Genomic DNA, 21,745 nt, shown 5'->3' with positions numbered 1-21,745 from the left:
ACTTGCGAGTACTAAAGTCTCATTTATTCCCCTAGTTGAGATGTAGGATTAATAAATTAAAAGGTATTATTGGATTAACTATGGTTGGGTTGAAGGTGTTGTCTGCCATTGATAAATGTAACACCCTAAACCCGACCTAGACGAAAAGACCAAGACTACAATGTCACACCTCTGTTCGGTGCTGACTGACCCTTACTAAAACTACTACCACCCCTACCGGTACCCCAACCTCTAGGTGGTTGTGGAGTCACCCTCGGAGGCTAAATAGTACTCGCAATCGCAACTAGTGCCGGAGCTGGGACCTAATCAGGTCGGTGAGGGCAGTTTTGAACTGAGTGATCCATTAATCTACAACGGAGACAAACCTCAAATTTCCTCCAACACTCGCCCGACTGGCGTCTCCCGCAATTAGCACAACGCTCTATCATATTGGAAGCAAATGATGCCTCGTTCTTGGGAGGTCCATCGGATCTAGCCCATTTCTTGGGGCACTGAATAGAACCAAAAGGACCTGAATCTTTCCTCCCCTTACTTTAAGCTCTCTCTCAATCTTTCCTCCCCTTACTTTGAGCTCTCTCACAATCTTTCCTTTCACGCTCAATGCGCTTGACTTCTTCATTATTTTGGCATTATCAACTAAAACCGCAAACACTCACTCCATCTGAAGAGCCATCAGAACACGTAGATCATATCACAATCCGTCCTCAAACCACACGCATTTATCATACTCAGTCACAACTAGTGCTCGAGCATACCTGCTCAATCTTAGAAACTCAGCCTTGTACTCGCTATGGACCTCTCCCCCTGAACCAGATTCATAAACTCGCGTCTACGAGCCTCGTACGGGTATATAAAACCAATTTATAATCATAATAAAATAGATCATACAGTCTAATTTATTCCATACACATCCTACAGACGACTTACACCTGCCTCGTATGACAATTATAGCGATAACAAAACTTTGGCGATTCCAGCTCACATACTCATGTGGGTGCACGTGTGACTCCACGCGGCCTGACACACGGTCGTGTGCCTCTATTCACAAGTCAGTGAGTTACACGATCTGGGCACACGCCTGTGTGCTGCCCGTATGCCTTACATGTCCAACACAAGTCCGTGTCCCCTGCCTGTTTGTCTCTAATACATAATATTGAGTCACACGATCTGGACACACACCCATGTGCTAGTCCGTGTGACTACTGACCATAATATCTCACACACAGCCTACCATACGCCTGTGTAGCTCGTCCATATGTCTGAAATCTGAAGTCAGTCAGTTACACAGTCCAGCACACGATTTTCCACACGACCTACACACACGCTCGTGTGGCAACCGGTGTGTCGTCAACTATCCCATACCCAACGATAAAAAAAAAAATAGAAGAAGAAGGGTTTCGATACCCTACCTGAAACAATAACAACCTAGAAGAAATCTAGAGACTCCTAAAACCTAGAAACCAAAACCAATTACTCAATTAATAGAGATTCAAAGGAATACGCTAAATCACAACAACAACCAATGTAACAACCTTCAACGCACAAACCCAAAATGAACAAAACTTGCTTACCGAAAGTTCAATAGTGCACACTCGAGTTCTAGACAACGAGAAAAGCATTAGGCGTCTCTTGACCTTTCCCTAACCTTCCGTAACTACGAGCAAACAAAGCAAGACAAAATCGATCAACACCCTCACCTCAAGATTTCAAAGAAATTCGTAATTCATACATAACAACTAGAATTACTATGGTTTAATCTTACCTTTAAGTACCGAAACAACCAGCGGTACGATAAGATTCAACAATTAACCTAACAAAGCATTATACGAAGGAAAATTCCAGAACGATGCCAAAAAGAAGAAGAAGAAAAATAAAAAGAACAATGAGCGAAGAAAATAAAAAGAAGTTAAACATATGAGGAATTCGTTTAAAACTCTGAGATTGGTATTAACGGAGAAGTGCAAAAATAATAATATTCCTAAACGTAGGCACAGAGACTTGAACATCAAACCAAAAGGTATACATATTCTTAATCGTCGAACTAACAGGCTCATTCTTAAAACGTCAAACGCACAGAATTTAACTTACATTACCCATTCAAGTCAAAAGTTCAATTAAAGAATATGCAAAACTTTAGAAATGCGACTTGAACCTCTGACCTTCAATGAGCAACCAAAGCACATTACCATAGAAACACTCACATTTTCATTGACACAACCTAATAGAAAAACTCACATTTTTGAGGTGTTACAATGAAGCTTGGAGGTGAGAGAAACAAAAAGGGTTAGAAGGCCATAACACTTGTGGGATAATTTCAAACTGGTGATACTACAAAGAAAAAAGGTATTTTGTGAAAAAAAAAAGTGAGTTGTGTTTTATTTTTAGAAATAACATATCAACAGAACTCTTGAAATATATGAGCTAATTCAAATAAATGTAAATTTTAAAATTTTATAAGAAATCTAGTTGTCAGATGACTTCGTGAACCAATAATTACATGTTTAATTATGTTTAATGCATTATATGTTCATATAACTTTATATATATCGACACATCCTTAAATATCATAATATGATTTGAATTTGGGACACACAAATTTTAAAATTTTAACGTAATTATTGACAAATATGAAACTATCAATTTAGTACTAGAGAGAGTGCCTATTTTCGTGCCTATCAAATTTGTGTGGAGATAATTTTCATATTTAGGTGTTAGCAATTTATTGAACCATATATTTGGGCTTTGCTGATTATATGGTGAATATCTAGCCTATTATGAAATATCATACTGCTTGAGAATTCATATATTGGTAATAAATTTCGATTGAAATTCCTCAAAACAATCCCTTGGATTATAGACTTTGAATTGGATCGAGGTTCTTTTGATGAGGTGCCATAGAGTTCATCTTTACTTCATATGTTATTATTATATTGCATTACTCTTATGGTATTATTGTTTTATTTGAATTGTATTAGATCTTCTCTTGTAAATGTACGGGCCCAAATTTGCCATGCCCTTTAGAAAACCCAATACTAATAACAAAACCCAAAAATTAATAAGTCTAATGTCCAAATTGCAAACAATTAGCAGGCCTAAATTACCAAACCATGGCCCAAACACAACCCAAAATCCCTAACCCAGCCTCTATTGGCCCAATAAGCCCAAAACATTAAGCCTACTCAGAAACCCTAGGGTTTTTGAGCCTCCCTCGCGCCGCAAACACCACCCACGTGCCTCAGCGCACACTCCGCCCGAGGATCGACGCCTTTGCACGGAAGTGTAAACTCCCTCATCTGTTGACCCTCCATGGACCTGCAAACATAGAAAAGAAAGGAAAACAGAAAAAGCAGAGCCAAATAGTAACAAACAATAAATTTTTTTGTATTCGGCTATATAGCCACAAACACGAAATATTGTAACGGACACAGACGATTAAGCAATCAAAAAGCAAAAAACAAAAAAGGATGATTTTAAATCTCATTTACTTGTGCTTTTTTTCTTTCGGTTTTCCCCTTTTTTATTTATTTTTCTGTTTTTTTAATTTTTTTTTATAAAAATATAAAGAAGAGGAGAAGAGGAAATTTACCCGAACCCCAGGGTCGCATCGTCGGAGTCCATCTCCATCTTCGAAGTCGGACTCAAAGGGGAAGAGGGACCTTCTTCTCTTGATTTTTTTGGGGTTAAACAGATGGCCTTCAAAGGTGCTCCAAAACCGGGGTCAAAAAAACCCCTTTTCTTATGGCCCCGATCACCACCTACGATGGCTTCACGACGACGGTGCAAAACTAGGGTTCAAACCCTAACAGAAAAAATAGAAAGAGATAGGAGAGAGCAAAAGGGCTCTTTGTTTTTTTTTTTTAAAAATAAGTGCAGAAATGAAGTTTTAAAAAAAATTGTTTTTATAGGAGAATGAAACGGTGTCGTTTTGCACCTAGGTCACCAACGCCAAAACGGCGTCGTTTAAGGTGATCCATGCGCTACCCAACCCGCTCTAGGGGGATCCACGTGTTTCGCTCATTTGTGTTTCTTGTGCGCTTGGTCCTTCCATTTTCAGGGCGCTATAATCTGGTATTCATTGGTTTTTCTATTTCTTTTAAATTTCGCCGCATATTTTGTGTTTGTTTTAGTTTAGTCCATTTTGAAACGCAGCGCCTAGGGGTTAGGGATAATTTCCTAATCGACCCTTCTTGTGTTTCGGAGTGTTTCACCTAGGTCCCCGATGGCCTATTTTCGTTATTTATAATTTTTCCCTTGAATTTTAACTTGATCTCAGCCTAGTCCTAACCTATTAATTTATCTACTTGTTTACTTATTCAGTTTTTGGAACTGTTTTAGTTTCATTTATTTTAAGTTATTTTATTTTAAATCACTTCATTATTATGTATATTGAAATCAATTTTGCACATTCTTTTATTATTATTATTATTATTATTATTATTATTATTATTATTATTATTATTATTATTATTATTATTATTTATATATGTATATTTATTTATTTTAAACTATCATGCATATTTTTATTTGGAGATTATACATGTATTTTACGTTTAAGTTTCCTATATGTCATTTAATTACATTTTTTTACATGTTAATTATTTTAAATTCTTTTATTAGATATTATAAATTTATTTGTTCTAAGAATTCATATATTATCTATACTAAATTGTTTATATATATATATATATATGCATCTTTTATATATATTATTCACTTTAAATCTACTTTTCATATATTATTTTTGATAAACTCCTTCATGCCATCTTCAAATATTTTATAAATTGTTTATTTTAGATTGCCCTATATATTATTTTGTTATCTTGAATATTAATGGTTTCTAATTGTTTTATACCATTTACTTTAAATCGTTTTTATAGTATCTATTCTAAACTTGTTTTCCATACCTATTATCTATTTAGAATTGTCCCATTGTTTATTTAAATTGTCTTATCGTTCATTTTATTTCTTTTCGAGTATTAATGTGGGTGCCCAAATTACTTGTGTTGTATGATTATTGCCAATATGTATCGAAGTTCTTTATTCATATTTTCATGTATTCGTGATTCATTATTATGACATTCATTCATAAATTATTATGCCATGCTCGATATTGTCATTTATTTCCATTTCATTAAAGTCATTTCAAAGACCATATAAATGGTACATTCGTTTTATTCAAAACAAGGAAATATTTCGTGTTTGCAAATTTCGAGAGATTGTGCCCTACATGTTGGGTTTCGATTTGTCATTTGACTGAACAACCAAATATCCTTTTTAAAATTTCAAAACATGAGTTTCGGAAATTATGAGATGGTTTTGGTATCGAAGGTTTGAAATATCGTGTCCTACGTATTGGATGTGATATTTTATTTCTTCGAAACAAGAGAATCTTAATCGTTTCATACTATTACATTTTTATTCAAGATTTTTTTAAACAAGGCAATATTTCGTGTTCGGAAATTTAGAGAAATTATGCCCAACGTGCTGGGTTTCGATTTATCGTTTGACCGAACAACCGAATATCCTTTTTAACTTTTGAATGCATAAATTCTGGGAATTATGAGATGATTTTGATATCAAAGGTTTGAAATGTTGTGTCCTACGTGCTGGATGTGATGTTTTATTTCTTCAAAATAAGAGAATCTCAATATTCACTTCAAGTTATCTAAACATGCATAAAAAGGGGATCGTGTTTAAAAATTCATTTTAAAATTATTTGTTTTTCAACTTTCAACATTAGGACTTTAATGAATCGATTAGGTACCAATTTTGGGCGTGACGAGGGTGCTAACCCTTCCTTGCACGTAACCAACCCCCGAACTCGTTTTTTCAACTTTCGTAGACCAAAATCGTTGTTTTAGTAAACCAAAATGTTTTATTAAAATGACCAAACTTCTTGGTGATCCGATCACACCTAAATAAGAAAAGATTGGTGGCGACTCTCAATTTTTGTTTTCTTTACAAAATATAAAGTCGATCCCCATTTTTTCAAAAAAAATGGTTTCGATAGCTTGGCGACTCCACTGGGGATCACGAGAGTCGAGCCATAAATTGATTGATTTTTGTCCTTTGTCAAAAATTGGAAATTCGTTTTAAACTTGTGATCCCTTCATTGCATTTCATCCGTTTTCCTACGATTTTCATTATTTTATTCTTATTTTCTATATTGCTTATTATTCATATATCCTCGCACATTGCATTGCATGACCGTTGTGGTCACACCTCTTAAGTGGGAGTGAGAAACTATTCCTTCATGAGGTTTTCACCTCCGTGTAGGATAGTGGATCACTTTCGGGATACATCCATACCTATGTCTTCGTGAGATTTTCATCTCCGTGCAGCCATAGGGAAATGTATTCCCCTGAACCGAACTCGGTTTATATGAGCCTATAATGGGTAAGGATCGAGGAATCTGCTGGTTCGGGCACCCTTACTCTAGAGCCAAACCACATATAATGAGCCCTAAGAGCCTACCCTAGGTAAAACCGCACTAGACCCTAGCGATTACCCGAATAGGTGCTTGATATTTCTTGTTTGTTTTGAGTTCTATTATACTGACTTGCTATGTTTTGCTGTTACTGCATGGCATTTCATCATAAAAAGGTATTGATTCCCGTTCGGTTACTAAGTAGAAGAGCTTAGCATGGAAAAGGGGCTTCTTGATAGAGTGGACGATAATGCGGCAGTCCGAGTATGGTCTGAGATGACACAACAAGAGAAATGTGATAGTTTGACCGAAAGACATGAATCAGAATTGTGGGATTTCACTCTATCAGTGTGACTCAAAATGACCTAGAAGAATTAAAAGATATATGGGTTCAATGGAATGACGAGGTCAAGCAACTCTTTTATTGTAATTACGGTGACCTACCCTATTTGCTCGATGCAAAGGTGGACAAACATCTGTTTCGAGCCCTCGTGCAGTTTTGGAATCCCGCCTACAGTTGCTTCACCTTCGGAAGAGTAGATTTGGTACCTACTGTAGAGGAGTACATGGCTTTACTTTGTTGCCCGAAGATTCAGGTCGACAAAGCCTACTTAAGAGCTACTAATGTCACAGCTTTTGTAAAAAATTTAGTGAGTATCACGAGGATGAGCGAATAGTGGGTTGCAAGTCGAATTAAGCATAAAGGAGACAGTAAATGTATTCCTTGGAAGAACTTGAGGGATCTAATTCTAGCACATCCTGATATGAAAAAGAGGGTTGACATTTTCGCTCTGAGTATCTACGATTTGGTTTTCTTTCCCAAGGCTTTAGGATATGTAGATGAAGCGGTCTCAGACCTTTTCGATCGACTTGATAAACGGGTTACACCCGTCCCAGCAATTCTAGTAGAAACTTTCAGATCCTTGAACACATGTCGGAGGGCGGGTGAAGGAAGATTCATAGGGTGTGCTCAGTTATTGTTGGCTTGGTTTCATTACCACTTTTGGAGAGTAGAAAAGGTCTTTTATCGAGTTTTCTCTGAGAACTACCCCCCACTGAAGAATTAGTGGGCACGCCAAGGCGGGATGACCTTTCTGAAGAGAAGTGGATGGCGATTCTCCAAAATCTACAAGCTGAAGATATTGAGTGGAAGGCCCCATAGATGATCCCTAGTGAGATCTTATATCGATGTGGGGACTTTGACTAGGTCCCCTTACTTGGGATATGGGTAGCCATTGGGTATGCTCCACTACTTGTATTAAGACAGTATCGATCGAGGCAGTTCATACCAGCGACACAGGGGTTAGCTCAATGTGAGTTCTCTTATAAAGACGAAAATTATAGGAAAAAGGTTCGTGAGATGTCAAATGCTTAGAAACAAACCTGAAGAATGAAAGGATTCGTGGCGGGTCCAATGATGACCCCCGAGTATGACCGGTGGTGTGGTAAAAGAATCAACGACAACATCCCAATGCCAAGTCAGGAAAATGCCTGACCGATAAAAGAGCATTTACAAGTAGTCCCATCCGAGTTAGAAATCATCAAGCAAGACTTTGAGAAAATGAGCTCAGAATTGGGAAAGAAGATAGAGCAATTAGAGGAGGAAAAGATGCGGCTAGGATTAGATGTCGACATCCACAAGCTACAGGCTGAGAAGCTAAGGAAAGGGAAGAATAAAGCCAAAGAAGACTTAGATAGTCTGAAGACTGATTATAAGAAGCTGCGTATATCAATAAGAACTGCCGGTTTGGGTAAAACATCGGATCATTGGCGTCAAGAAATTGAAAAAGAAAAGGCTAGAGCCGATCACTGGGAGAAGAAGTTTCAAGATGTTCGAGTGCAGAATGATGTTTTGAAAAAGAGTTTGTCGGAAAACCAAAGCGAAAAAGAGAGGTTAAAAGCTCGAATAGCCGAATTGGAAAAATCACTACATTTGCATCGTAGCCGTAACTCCGTAATTGAGTTGAAGACCAGCCTAAGCAAAATCGAAGAGTTGAAAGGAAAAATAAAGGAACTCGAGACGGCACTACAAGATAGCAAAAGTCGAGTGGAATTCCTTGAGGCAAACAATGAACATTGCAAAGAACTACTTCACCACTCTCAAGATCAAATCAGAAATAGAAATTATGTCATGGGCGAAGCTGTGGCTCAAGTTCGAGAGGTAGCCGATCATTTGCAAACCTTGGCAGTTCAGGCTGATGTATTGAGCTTAAAGTACGAATCAGAATCAGAACGAGGCTGAAACTTACCTTGGCTTCTTAGGAAAGTTAAGACTTTGGGTATTAAGGCAAAGTCGTATATATAATTATTCGTTCTATGTAAAGAAATTTTGCTTCTAGCAAAGTTGTTCTAATGAAATTGAATCAGAATCAACGCCTCTTTTTGCATTCATCCATTCCTTTGCATTCATGCATTTGCATTATATTACATCATATGCATTAAAGGCCATAAAAATATTCTAATTAATTAAAAATGTTTTAGTAATCTGGAAATCGATGAAAATCTCCCAAATACGCATCCCTACGGTACAAGAAGAAAAACTAAAGCAATGGATAAAAAACTAGAAAGACTGGAGCAAATGTAGAAAGAGATGCAGGAGCAGATACAAGCATAAGTGCAAGAATAGTTAGCTAAAATCTAGCAGGAAATGAGGGACCAAATGCTAGAATCACAAAGAAATATGATGGAAGAGCTAACTCGACTACTGACTAGTAGGCCGGACAAAAGAAAGCGCCCTATGGCCGATATGGGAAACAACAACGGAGATTCCCTTTACCCCCTTGGTTTTACCCCGGCAAATGCTCAAACGCAACATGAGACACACACGCAGAGGCCATTCATTACTGAAGATCCCCTCTACCCCCTTGGTTTCACCCCGACAAATGCTCAAACGCAACCCGAGCTGCACACACAAAAGCCGTCCATTACAATCAGGCCTCAGCAATTTTAGGCTGATACCTCGATACCAATCAACTATCAAATGGGCTCAGGCTCTAATCCCGGGGATAACCCTATTAATCCTATAATCCCTGATCTGGATAACATGACAGAAGAAGAGAAAGTGAGAACGCGACTCTCGAAAGAATTGGAAGACCGATGCAAGTGGTTAGAGGAAAAATTCAGAGTGATGGAAAGTGCAGACTATTATTGTGAGATCGACGCTAAAGATTTGAGCTTGGTTCCAGACCTAGTCCTTCCCCCTAAGTTCAAAATGCCAGAATTTGAAAAATACAATGGAACTAGCTTTCCAGAGGCTCACATCACCATGTTTTGTCGAAGAATAGCAGGGTACGTTCATAATGATCAACTATTGATCCACTGCTTCCAAGACAGTTTGGTCGAGTCTGCGGCCAAATGGTACAACCAATTAAGTCGCGCTCAAATCTATCATGGAAAGACTTGGCACAAGCTTTCATGAAGCAATACAGCCACGTGACAGATATAGCACCCGATCGAATCACGTTACAAAACATGGAGAAGAAACAAAATGAGAGCTTCAGGCAGTACGCCCAAAGATGGAGAGAGGTGGCGACGCAAGTTCAACCACCTCTTCTGGAGAAAGAAACGACTATGCTCTTTATCAACACTCTGAAAGCTCCATTTATCAACCACATGCTGAGAAGCGCTACTAAGAGCTTCTCAGACATAGTAATGTCAAGAGAGATGATAGAGAACGCGATAAGATGCGAGAAGATTGAAATAGGGGAAAATGCTAAGAAATCAGCTTCGAGAAGGAAAGAAAATGAGGTGAACAACGGGAGCATATACAATAAGAGTTATTCTAAGCCGGTCACTGTGAGCCAACCGAAGATAGTGACTACCAGCCATCAAGGCTCTGCAAGACAAGATTCAAACCCGAGGCTTAACACAGAAAGAGTCCAGTTTATGCCTATTCCAATGTCATACAGGGAGTTGTATCAGAGTTTATTCGATGCCCATGTGGTGTCACCTTACTACTTGAAACCCCTGCAACCTTCTTTCCCTAAGTGGTATGACGCAAACGCTCAATGCGAATACCATGCAGGAATCTCGGGACATACGATTGAGAACTGCACTGCCTTCAAAAAGGTAGTCGAAAGGTTCATAGACATAGGCGTTGTGAAGTTCGATGAGCCCACAGGACCTAATGTGGCGGGGAATCCACTTCCTAGTCATTCAGACAAAGGGGTAAATGCGATAATTAAAAATGGAAGGAGGAGAACCAAGATGGATGTATCAGAGGTAAAAACCCCCGTTGAAATGGGTTTGGCAGAGGATGGTGGAAGGAGGTTTAGTCACACAAGATTCAAGGGAAAGGCCCAGAGAAGTGAGAAGATACTGCGAGTTTCATGCCGATGAAGGCCATGACATCCAAGAGTGCAATAAGTTCATGTCCATAGTGCAAAATCTGATGGACAATAAGTAGATGGAATTTTACGAAGAAATCAAAGGATCAGAAGAAGGAGAGGTTTACACCTCAGAGGAAGGAACAACAGAAGGATTCAAAAGAGTTAATCATCCTGTGATGATAATTTCGTGACCAAAAAATAATGAAGCAGGAGTATAAATGGCACCGAGAGTCATAATTCAGAAGCCGGTATCCTTCCCTTACAAGGATAGTAAAAGGGTTCCCTGGAATTACGACTGCAACGTGACGATCCTGGGTGGGGAGAACCCGGTTAGCGCTTCAAGGGAGAACCAAGATGTAGGTTTCTATACACGCAGCGGGAGACGTTATGATCCTACGGGTACAGGAACTGAAACTGTTAAAAGAAAGACCCCAATAGACGAACGAAAGAAGGAAAGGACAACCAGACCTGAATCACCAGTCAATGAGTCAGTGACTGAAAAGAAGGCTAAAGAATTTTTAAAGTTCTTAAAGCATAACGAATATAGTATTGTAGAATAGCTACATAAGCAGCCGGCTCGTATCTCAGTGCTAGCCTTACTTTTGAGCTCGGAGACACATCGGAGCGCATTAATGAAGGTACTAAACAAAACCTACGTCGAGAATGATATCTCAGTCAGCAATTGGATCGTCTCGTCAATAATATAAGTGCCGATAATTTCATATTTTTCAATGACGATGAAATACCGCCGGGGGGAATGGGGTCAACAAAGGCGCTACACATCAACACCCGCTGTAAAGGAATACACTACCGGGAGTATTGATTGACAATGGGTCTACACTAAATGTCCTACCCCTATCCACACTGAATAGGTTGCCAGTGGATAGTTCTCATATGAAGATGTGCCAAAATATAGTAAGGACATTTGACGGCACCGAGAGAAAAGTAATGGGAAGGATTGAAATACCCCTTTTGGTCGGTCTAAGCACGTACGAGGTATATTTCTTGGTAATAGACATTAAGTCCTCTTAAAATTGCTTATTGGGAAGGCCCTGAATTCACTCAGCAGGGGCAGTACCGTTATTGCTCCATCAAAAGCTCAAATTGGTAACAGAAGGTCGATTGGTGACCATAAACGCAGAAGAAGATATTATTGCATCCGTTACCAGCGACGCACCTTATGTAGGGACAGATGATGAAGCAATAGAATGTTCTTTCCGATCATTAGAATTTGTGAACGCGACCTTCATCGTTGAAGGGAACAAGGTCCCGGTGCCCAAAATCTCCAAAACTACAAGGATGGGCTTACAACTGACAGTTAGGAAAGGAGCTTTACCCAGAAAAGGGCTTGAAAAAAACCTACAATGAAGGATCGAGGCACCTATGCTTACGGAAAAATGACACCATTTTGGCTTAGGGTACAAGCCAGATGCAAGGCAGAAGAAGAAGGAGATAGAGAAGAAACAAAAGAGGAGAAGAACACGTTTAAGTGGGGAAGAGGTCAAATAGGAGCCAATGACCTTTCCTCATATATCCAGAACATTCGTATCGGGAGGGACCATTTACTCTGAAGGAAAATCAACAAGAAAAAGGTCTGCTTTGAGCACTAACACCATATCTGAAGAAGAAATAAGAGAAGAGGATCAATTAGGCATTTGCCCATACGTGCCTGGGAGCGTTTTAAACAATTAGACCGTGGAGGAGATCCCCATAACTTTTAAAATTAATTCAGAGTAATATCCTAAACAAGCTTATTACTCTAAGCCTAGGGGCAATAATAATCCTTTTGTGAAATAGGCTCTTATCCAATATTGTTATTTCAATAAAAATGCATCTTTGCATATCATCTTGAGCAAATATTCTTTTATTCTTTTCATTTCATTCATAATCATACCACCAATAATTATTCTTAGATTCTTTTATTCTTTGGAATTTTCTTCATCTCTATAACAGGTCTCTAGATATCAATGATATGAGTAACGCTGTTACTGACTCAGAGTCTCCTTTTGAGCAAGATATGTGTACGAAAGATTCTCAGGATTTTGAAGATGACCAAAACTGTAACTTATCTCCAGATTTGTTAAGAATGGTAAAACAAGATGAGAAACAAATCCTACCTCACAAGGAGTCAGTAGAAATCGTGAGCTTAGGAGAGGGAAAAAAGGTGAAGATTGGAGTTTGTATCGCCGCGAAAACAATGCGAGACCTTATTGAGTTACTACAAGAATTCAAAGATGTCTTCGTATGGTCATATCAAGACATGTCCTGGTTGAATACCGATATCGTGGTACACCGACTCCCAATAAAGAAAAAGTGCAAGCCAATTCAACAGAAACTCCGAAGAATGAGACCTGATGTTTTGTTGAAGATAAAGGAGGAGGTTAAGAAACAATTCGACGCTGGTTTCTTACAAGTCGTTAAATACTCAGAATGGATAGCCAATATAGCCCTAGTTCCTAAGAAAGATAGAAAAGTATGGATGTGCGTGGACTATCGAGATCTGAACAAAGCCAGCCCAAAAGACAATTTCCCGTTACCTTATATTGAGACATTAGTGGATAACACGGCAGGTTACTCACTTTTCTCCTTCATGGATAGTTTCTCGGGATACAACCAGATAAAGATGCATCCCTGAGACATGAAAAAACCACATTCGTGATCATGTGGGGAACGTTTTGTTATAAGGTAATGCCATTCAAACTGAAGAACACAGGAGCGACATATCAGAGAGCCATGGTAACTATTTTCCATGATATGATGCACAAGGAGATCGAAGTTTACGTCGACGATATGATTGAGAAGTCTAGGACAGAAAAAGAGCACATACAAGTCTTAAAGAAACTATTCCTAAGGTTAAGAAAATTTTAACTAAAGCTCAATCCCGCAAAATGTACCTTCGAGGCCAGGTCAGGAAAGCTTTTAGGATTCGTAGTCAGTGAAAAGGGGATTGAGATTGACCCAGATAAAGTCAAGGCCATACAAGAATTACCTCCGTCACGCACTAAAAAAGAAGTTCGAAGTTTCCTAGGAAGGCTAAATTACATCGCCCAGTTCATTTCACAACTAACGGAGAAATGTGACTCGATATTCTGCCTCCTTAGGAAACACAACCCAGGTATATAGGATAAGGAGTGCCAGAGAACTTTCGATAGGGTCAAGCATTACCTGTCTAATGCCCCAGTGCTAATGCCACCTTGCCCTGATAAGCCACTGATATTGTATTTGGCAGTGTTTGAAAACTCCATGGGATGCGTGTTAGGCCAACATTATTACTCGGGAAGAAAAGAGAAAGCGATATATTATCTTAGTAAGAAATTCACTGAATGTGAGACAAGATATTCACCGATCGAGAAATTGTGTTGTACTTTGATTTGGACAACCCGAAGACTAAGACAGTATATGCTGTACCACACAACTTGGCTCATCTCGAAACTAAACCCTCTGAAGTACATCATGAAGTCAAATGCTTTGAACGGAAGAATGGCTCGTTGGCAAATTTCACTTTCTGAATTTGACATAGTCTACGTGAACCAGAAGGCTATAAAAGGGAGTGCGATAGCAAATTTTTTTTACCAAGGATCTAGAAGATTCCTTTGAGCTTTGATTTCCAAAATGAAGACTTAATGTATATTGCGACCACGAAAGAAGACTCTCAAAAAGATCATCCTTGGAGACTAAATTTTGACGGAGCCTTAAATACTGTGGGTAATGGAATTGGGACAGTTCTAGTATCCTCAAATGGAGATCATTATCCCTTTACTAGTAAATTAGATTTTGATTGCACAAATAACATGGCGGAGTATGAAGCATGCATCATGGGTATCCGTGCGGCTAGTGAATGCAAAATCAAGGTACTAGAAGTATATGGAGGTTCTGTATTAGTGATCTATCAGCTCAAAGGTGAATGGGAGATGAGAGACCTTAAATTGATCGAGTACCGAAAGTTGGTTCTGGAGTTAATTAAGGAGTTTGACGATATCACTTTTTGCTATCTCCCACGAGATGAAAACCAGATGGCTGATGCCTTGGCAACTTTGGCTTCCATGATCAAATTAAACAAGCAAGAGAATGTTAAGCCTATCCAGATGAGTATCTATGAAACTTCGGCTTATTGTTACAACATTGAAGAAGAAGAAGAAAATGACGATCACCCTTGGTATCAAGATATATTACGATATGTGAGGAATCGTAAATACCCAGACCAGATGACTGAGAATGATAAAAAGACGTTGAGAAGATTGGCTAGTGACTATGTCTTAGATGGAGAGATCCTATATAAAAGAAGAAAGGATCAGATGCTCCTAAGATGTGTGGACGCTGTCGAGGCTAAGCAAATCTTGGAAAAGGTCCATGAAGGTGTCTGTAGAACACACGCTAATGGTTTCACAATGGCCAGACAAATCATGAGATTCGGATATTATTAGTCCACTATGGAAGGGGATTGCATCAACTATGAAAAAAAGTGCCATAAATGCCAAATCTATGGAGATAAGATTCATGTATCTCCTTCACCTCTTCATGTCATCACTTCTTCACGGCCTTTCTCTATGTGGGGCATGGACGTCATCGGGCCGATCTCGCCGAAGGCGTCTAATGAGCATCGGTTCATCTTTGTGATCATCGATTACTTCACCAAGTGGGTAGAGGCCACTTTTTATGCCAACGTCACAAAATCAGCAGTCATCAAGTTCTTAAGGAAAGAGATTATATGTCGATATGGGATGTCTGAGAGGATCATATCAGACAATACACTGAACTTGAACAACAACACGATAGCAGAGGTCTGTAGCCAATTCAAGATCAAACACCATAACTCGTCACCATATCGCCCAAAAATGAATGGCGCGGTAGAAGCGGCCAATAAGAACATCAAGAAAATCGTGGGAAAAATTACTGAGACTTATAAAGATTGGCATGAGAAGTTACCATTCGCCCTTTACGCCTACCGGACATCAGTTAGAACCTCTATCGAGTAACACATTTCTCTTTGGTTTATGGAATGGAGGCGGTCCAACCTATCGAGATTGAAATCCCTTCTCTACGAGTGTTGTCAGAACTAAAGTTAGATGAAGCAGAATGGATCCAGTCACGGTACGACCAGTTGAACTTAATTAAAGAAAAGAGGCTGAAAGCTATTCGCCATGGTCAAATGTACCAAAAGCGAATGATGCGAGCTTATAACAAAAAGGTTCACCCTAGATAATTTTGTGAATGAGACCTTGTTTTGAAAAAGATTCTCCCCATACAAAAAGGACTTTAGAGGAAAATGGATACCAAATTGGGAGGGACCTTATATGGTGAAGAAAGCTTTCTCTGAAGGAGCTCTGATCTTGACTGAGATGGATGGCAAAAGCTTGCCTAACCCTGTGAATTCAGATTCACTCAAGATGTACTTTGCCTAAAAAAAAAAAAAGGGAGGGGCTAAGTTTAAAACCCACAAAAGGGCGCTTTGAGACCAAAGAGGTTTTGAGTTGAAAACCCAAGAATGGGCAATTCAAATTTTGATCAAAAATGGGGCATACAGTCATTTTGTCTTCTCTGAATTAACAAGAAGGAGGGATGATACATCTTAGGGCATCAACAAAGTACTCTTAGTCTTCTCAACACATATCAAGTTCAAATGGTCCTCAAGAAGTTTGGGGCAGAGAAGCTCATGCTACGATATCTGGCGGACCTATTTTTATTTTTTTATTATTCATTTTATATCTTAGAAAAATTTTCTATCTTGATTACCTTATTCATTTCGAGCTTTTTCTCAATAAATTTCGTCTTGTCCATTACGATAATTTTTTTCAAGCACTTTTCATTGAAAAAACGATTAATGGACTAATGACATTCAAAAAGAGTTTTGCATATTACTTTGAAATAATGTTAAATGATACAAGGACCTGAAACGGGACTAATTAGTTTGAAATCACCCAAATTTAAAGAAACATTGGAAAAAAATAGCCCAAATTATGATTATTCTTTAAGAGATACCAACCGAAGAGAAAGACTGAATAATACGTCAATGATAAAACCTCGATGAACAACTAGTAATATCAAATTAAGCATTAAGAATTACATTTTGCATTCATACAAACATCATTCATACACATCTAGTCAGGAGCATCTGATTCATTCCGATCATTTGGCATATGCATAGGCTCAAGAAATCGATTCTACAGGTCATGTCCCTCAAAGAACGGTGTAGCAAGATCAATTGTAGCTACGAATTATGGCAAATTTTATCTTCCTAAAGTTGTAGTGAAACAGATTAAAGCCATTAATCTTATCTCCCTGAAGATGCAGTGGAGTAGTTTGAAGTTATAAGTCTTATCTCCCTGAAGTTGCAGTGGGGCAGACTGAAGAGGGCAAATCTTATCTCCCTAAAGTTGCAGTGGAGCATATCGAAGCCATTAACCCTATCCCTCTGAAGATGCAGTGGAGTAGGTTGAAGTTACAAGTCTTATCTCCCTAAAGTTGCAGTGGAGCAGACTGAAGATGGCGAATCTTATATTCCTAAAGTTGCAGTGAAGCTGATTGAAGCCACTAACCTTATCTCCCTAAAGATGCAGTGGAGTAGGTTGAAGTTACAAGTCTTATCTCCCTGAAGTTGCAGCGGAGTAGACTGAAGATAGTAAATCTTATCTCCCTGAAGTTGCAGTGGAGCAAATCAAAGCCACTAACCTTATCTCCCTGAAGTTACGGTAGAGCAGGTTAAAGTTACAAGTCTTATCTCCCTGAAGTTGCAGTGCAGCAGATTGAAGATAGCAAATCTTATTTCCCTGAAGTTACAGTGGAATAGGTTGGAGCTATAAATTACAGATCTTATCTCTATGAAGTTACAGTAGAGCAGACTGAAGATAGCAAATCTTATCTCCCTGAAGTTGCAGTGGAGCAGATCAAAGTCACTAATCTTATTTCCTCGAAGTTACAGTGGAGCAGGTTAAAGTTACAAGTCTTATCTCCCTGAAGATGCAATGGAGCAGACTGAAGACATCGGATCTTATTTCCCTGAAGTTGCAGTGGAATAGATTAAAGATACAAGTCACCAATCTTGTACTCTTGGAGTTGCGGTGAAGCATATTGAAGCTACTTGAAGAAAAGAAGCGCCAAAAGAAGTCGAGACTCAGCAGGTCCAGGCAAAATGGGCCTTTTTATGGTCTTTGCTCTATTCTCATTACACGACAATGAGCAAAGAGGGGCAGCTGTACGGGCCCAAATTTGCCCGGCCCTTTAGAAAACCCTATAATAATAACAAAACCCAAAAATTAATAAGTCTAATGTCCAAATTGCAAACAATTAGCAAGCCTAAATTACCCAACCATGGCCCAAACACAACCCAAAATCCCCAACGCAACCTCTATTGGCCCAATAAGCCCAAAACATTAAGCCAACTCAGAAACCCTAGGGTTTCTGAGCCTCCCTCGTGCCGCAGACACCACCCACGTGCCTCAGCGCGCACTCCGCCCGAAGATCGACCCCCTTGCACAGAAGTGGAAACTCCCTCATCCATTGACCTTCCATGGACCTGCAAACATGGCAAAGAAAGGAAAACAACAAAAGCAGAGCCAAACAGTAACAAACAATAGATTTTTTTGTATTCGGCTATATAGCCACAAACACGAAATATTGTAACGGACACAGACGATTAAGCAATCAAAAAGCAAAAAACAAAAAAGGTTGATTTTAAATCTCATTTACTTGTGCTTTTTTTTCTTTCAGTTTTCCCCTTTTTTATTTATTTTTCTATTTTTTTTAATTTCCTTTTTGATAAAAATATAAAAAAGAGGAGAAGAGGAAATTTACCCGAACCCCGGGGTTACGTCGTCAGAGTCTATCTCCGTCTTCGAAGTCAGACTCAAAAGGGAGGAAGTACCTTCTTCTCTTGATTTTTTGGGGTTAAAGAGATGGCCTTCAAAGGTGCTCCAAAACTGGGGTCAAAAAAGCCCCTTTTCTTACTGCCCCGATCACCACCTACGATGGCTTCACGACGGCGGTGCAAAGCTAGGGTTCAAACCCTAGCAGAAAAAAGAGAAAGGGATAGGGAGAGAGCAAAAGGGCTCTCTGTTGTTTTTTTTAAAAATTAAGTGCAAAAATGAAGTTTTAAAAAAATTTATTTTTATAGGAGAATGACACGGTGTCGTTTTGCACCTAGGTCACCAACGCCAGAACAACGTCGTTTAAGGTGACCCATGCGCGACCCGACCCGCTCCAGGGGGATCCGCGTGTTTCACTCATTTGGGTTTATTGCGCGCTTGGTCCTTCCATTTTCAGGGCGCTATAATCTAGTCTTCATTGGTTTTTCTATTTCTTTAAAATTTCGCCGCACATTTTGTGTCTATTTCAGTTTAGTCCATTTTGAAACGTAGCGCCTAGGGGTTAGGGATAATTTCCTAATCGACCCTTCATGTGTTTCAGCGTGTTTCACCTAGGTCCCCGATGGTCTATTTTCATTATTTATAATTTTTCCCTTGAATTTTAACTTGATCTCAGCCTAGTCCTAACCTATTAATTTATCTACTTGTTTATTTATTCAGTTTTTGGAACTGTTTTAGTTTCATTTATTTTAAGTTATTTTATTTTAAATCACTTCATTATTATATATATTGAAATCAATTTTTCACATTCTTTTATTATTATTATTATTATTATTATTATTATTATTATTATTATATATATGTATATTTATTTATTTTAAACTATCATACATATTTTTATTTGAAGATTATACATGTATTTTACGTTTAAGTTTCCTATATGTCATTTAATTACATTTTTTACATGCTAATTATTTTAAATTATTTTATTAGATATTATAAATTTATTTGTCATTATTTGTTCTAAGAATTCATATATTACCTATATTAAATTTTATATATATATATATATATATATATATATATGCATCTTTTATTTATATTATTCACTTTAAACCTACTTTTCATATATTATTTTTGTTAAACTCCTTCATGCCATCTTCAAATATTTTATAAATTGTTTATTTTAGATTGTCCTATATATTATTTTGTTATCTTGAATATCATTGGTTTCTAATGGTTTTATACCATTTACTTTAAATCGTTTTTATAGTATCTATTCTAAACTTGTTTTCCATACCTAGTACCTATTTAGAATTGTCCCATTGTTTATTTAAATTGTCTTATCGTTCATTTTATTTCTTTTCGATTATTAATGTGGGTGTCCAAATTACTTGTGTTGTATGATTATTGCCATTATGTATCGAAGTTCTTTATTCATATTTTCATGTATTTGTGATTCATTATTATGACATTCATTCATAAATTATTATGCCATGCTCGATATTGTCATTTATTTTCATTTCATTAAAGTCATTTCAAAGACCATATAAATGGTACATTTGTTTTGTTCAAAACAAGGTAATATTTCGTGTTTGGAAATTTCGAGAGATATATTGTGCCTTACGTGTTGGGTTTCGATTTATCGTTTGACCAAACAACCAAATATCCTTTTTAAAATTTCAAAACATGAGTTTCGGAAATTATGAGATGATTTTGGTATCGAATGTTTGAAATACCGTGTCCTACATGTTGGATGTGATATTTTATTTCTTCGAAACAAGAGAATCTTAATCGTTTCATACTATTACATTTTTATTCAAGATTTTTTTAAACAAGGCAATATTTCGTGTTTAGAAATTTCGAGAAATTGTGCCCTACATGCTGGGTTTCGATTTATCTTTTGACCGAACGACCGAATATCCTTTTTAACTTTTGAATGCATAAATTCTGGGAATTATGAGATGATTTTGATATCAAAGGTTTGAAATGTTGTGTCCTACGTGCTGGATGTGATGTTTTATTTCTTCGAAATAAGAGAATCTCAATATTCACTTCAAGTTATCTAAACATGCATAAAAAATGGATCGTATTTAAAAATTTGTTTTAAAATTATTATTTTTTAACTTTCGACATTAGGACTTTAATTAATCGATTAGGTACCAATTTTGGGCGTGACGAGGGTGCTAACCCTTCCTCGTACGTAACCGACCCCGGAACTCGTTTTCTCAATTTTTGTAGGCCAAAATCGTTGTTTTAGTAAACTAAAATGTTTTATTAAAATGACCAAACTTCTTGGTGATCCGATCACACCTAAATAAAAAAAGATTGGTGGCGACTCCCAATTTTCGTTTTCTTTACAAAATATGAAGTCGATCCCCGTTTTTTCAAAAAAAATGGTTTTGACAATAAGCAAATCTCGAAATCAATGTCTATATATTTGAGAGACTTGCCTAAGTAAATATACCGAATGTTTGACACTTAATGTGTTCTTGAGAGAATACTTTTATAAGAGTGTTATTTTTAAAGTAAAATATGTTGTTGTGATTACAAGGGGTATTAATAGTGGTGAGAGTAATGTATCTTTCAAGTGTAATGGTGAAAGAAACAATCACTGTATGTGTGATTGAGTAGATTTACCTTGTAATTATTGAAGAGAGTGTATACACCTCACTGAGCTAGGCTCTGCGAACATAAGAAAATCCAACTGCGTAATCATCTTCTTGTGTTTTGTATTTTTTTTTCTATTTTCTCATTAACTACTTGAAAAAATGTCTACCAACTCAGACACCAATTTTTAATAACATCTTTTTTTTCCTAGCATTAATTATTTCAACCAAAACCTTACTTTGTATTATCTAAAAAATATTTTTTACCAAATTTTTTTTTGTTCACACACAAGACACAACCAGTTGTGCCATAAAACTAGTAATAGTTAAGCCTATTAAATTAAGTATCCAGATTCTTTTTCAATACAATCCTCTAATAAATCTACCAAGTATTTTACTAATTTAGTTCTGATTTCGATTTTTTTTTTTAAAAAAGCTCAACTTAGTTTTTAAATATTTATATTCTTTTCACTAAATCCTGTGTTAAAATTTATCATTAATTCCATCATTTACTCATTAGTTAAAAGGAACACATTGGGTTATGATAAAAATGAAAGAATATGTCCCCTAATTAACTTT

This window comes from Gossypium arboreum, chromosome 5 (assembly GCF_025698485.1).
Source record: "Gossypium arboreum isolate Shixiya-1 chromosome 5, ASM2569848v2, whole genome shotgun sequence".
Taxonomy (NCBI): Eukaryota; Viridiplantae; Streptophyta; class Magnoliopsida; order Malvales; family Malvaceae; genus Gossypium; species Gossypium arboreum.
This window is presented reverse-complemented; position numbering follows the sequence as displayed.